We start from the raw sequence: 2914 nt of genomic DNA, 5'->3' as shown, positions 1-2914 counted from the left end.
AATCTTTCAACAAATCCACACAAACATAATTCCACCTCTAACAACAAAAATAACAGGAAGTAACAATTGCTTTTTCTTAATAGCTCTTAATTTGAAAATTAATATTACCAACAAATCCTAATCGATTCAAATTCAAAAGTATGATGAATTGAAAATTTGTTGGCTATCATCTGGTGGTCTCTCTAATTTGGTAATTGGAGAAATAGGTCCAATATTGTACAATCCATATATACTTCCTGCTTGTTTGTACATGACAGTGTCTTGCTGGGTACCACATAATGGTCTTGAAATCATGCTTCTCCTATCTGAGCCTCTCTATTAGTAGGATTGTTTATTTGATGTTTTTACACTATACTATGGTTTTCAGAACAACTTACATATTTCAAAATTATTTATACAGCCAAAAGAAATTTAAACAATTAAATTTGGAGGTGGCTTATAAGAGAACAACAAAGAGTGAGACTGAATGCTTTGCTTGATGTTTGTAACTAGTATACCAATTTTGAAGAAGAGGACTTTATAAGTTACTCTTTCTTTGAGATGAATGCTTTTCAAAATTATCACAGCCAATGAACCAGATTCTTACCCTCACCTAATCTCTGTGCCACCCTCCAAGCAGAACCATTGTTCATTGAAACAGTTGGTGAATGACTTCAAGGATAGACCATCTTAATACACACACCTGTTCTCTGTGGGCTGAGAATGAAGACAATCACTCCGGTCAAATACCTTTGACCATAGCAGGAAATCTGTATCCAAAAATCGTGCCTACAATTCATTTCTTGGTGCAGCAGAACTGTCAACTCTTAGCTTATCTACTATGGAGGTAAAATCCTTTGGTGATGTGAGGGTCATTGAAGTACAGCCTTATTACAATGAACTCCAGTGTCTAATAATTGTTCTTATTTGGGGCTTGTACCACAGTAAGAGCCAAGATTTTAAGCTTTACTAAAAACAAAACAAAACAAACAAACAAAAATACTTTATCTATTTATGTTCATTTAAAAAAAACTAATAGTGATATAGTATCTTAAAATATACAGCTAACATGTTTGGAGTTATTTAAAATTTATATTGAGAAAAATGTGTGTATTTTCAGTATTGCTGCAGACAAGCTTACTACATAAGACTGTTAAGTTGATTGTTTTATACCAAACAACTTTTATAATGCTCATATTTATTGTTATAATATTTTATAAATTTTAAAGATATGACAAAAATTTAAGAAAAGGTATTACAGGTATTGAAGTGGGGGCCTCTGGGAGGAGTTGGGGTACAAAAGGAAAACAAGAATGTGATGTAATTCTATTTACTTAAAATATGTCTTAAATGTTAACAAATTCAGATAAACTGAAATTATGTATCTTTTCTCATCATAATGCAATAAAACTTAAATCAATAAAAAAATAAAAATGAACAACAACAAAAAAAAAGATTCTGAAATTTAAAGAATTTGAGGTAAAACAAATCAAAAATTTGGAGGCAATGGCAGAACATCTTGTTCAGGGTCACACAGAATCATACCTTATTGCTTATGTGATTGACAGCTATCTGATAGATACAGACAGCTCCTCAGGAAGAATCAGTCCTGATATCAGGAATTCAAGGGATAAATTCAATAGTGGCAGCATAGGTACCTTCCCTTAAAGACCATACCATCTGGGACAAGGTGGTTTGATAGATGGTAGAATTCCTCCTTTCTAATTCTCCTAAGTGTCACATCTTCTCCTGAGGCAACCTGAGAATATTATAGCATGAAATACAGAGAACTTTGTCCAGGGATATCTGGAAGTGATAAAACTGTTTCTCTTCAAGGGGATGCACAAGCAAAGGTAGTGAATGACAAATACTTGGTCCCCCTGGAATGGAATTTTTATGGAAGTGATGAACTAAGATCCATCAGGCTTCACTCACGGCTGTACATCTCAGTCACAACATGGGGACAATTTTACTTTGGTTCCTTATAGTTGTTTGCTGAAAGAATAACTGGATAAATTTTGATATACCAAATCTTATTAGAATAGATCTCTTCTAGTTCTGCCTCTGGAACAATTAGAATTCAGCCACAGTTGTTCCGAACCAACCCATCTGATGTAGTTGTTCGAATTAGAGGAGTCACATTCATCCTAATCTTTGGTTTAGAACTCCTGGCACATGTCCTATGGGCTTTAGCAAAGTGGCCTAATGAAATGCCAAGCCAGTGCATTGCCTCATGCTTGCTTCTATTGAACAAAGAGCCATGAGGATCTATAGATTTGAATAGTTATCCAAGTAGATACCCAGGTACTGGCTTACAACATTTTTACCCTTATGGACAAACAAATAATCCTTCTTCAATTAGTTCATGGATGCAGTGTCAAATGTTGCCTTTCCATACCCTTTCCAGACCATCGATCCAACGCCCCAGAAGCCTAGATTTCAGGGCTTTGCTCCTGGGCACTAGGCTTCTATTTTTCTGAAACAGAAGTGCTTCCTCAGACTCACAGCTGAGTTCATTTTTACATCCTCCTGGCCTGTGATTCTGCTGTACTTCTTGACTGTTCCATGCACAATTCCAACCACTGCATGTTTCAGTCCTTGATTCCTGAAGCTGTTGTCTTCTCTGGTTTCATCTGTCAATAATCCCCCTCAGTGCCATGAACTACAACTTAGTGCAAATTACTCAAGTCCATTCACTCACCCCAACAGTTTACCACGAAATGAAGGCTCCAGTAATTCTCTCAGGCTCAAACAAGGACTGCCATTGTTCTAGAAATAATTATAGACTTCTAATACAAAAGGAAAACCACACTCCTGGGGGACATGAAAAAGGAATTTCTGTGAGGAGGCTTAAGCCTCATGGGATTCTAAAGCTAGTTTGAAATGCCTGGACTCAAGCTGTTCATAAGTACATGGTAATTTGGATCCTTTGACC

This window comes from Mastomys coucha, unplaced genomic scaffold (genome assembly GCF_008632895.1).
Source record: "Mastomys coucha isolate ucsf_1 unplaced genomic scaffold, UCSF_Mcou_1 pScaffold7, whole genome shotgun sequence".
In the NCBI taxonomy this organism is placed as follows: domain Eukaryota; kingdom Metazoa; phylum Chordata; class Mammalia; order Rodentia; family Muridae; genus Mastomys; species Mastomys coucha.
The sequence above is the reverse complement of the archived record's forward strand: the minus strand, read 5'-3'. Positions refer to the sequence as shown.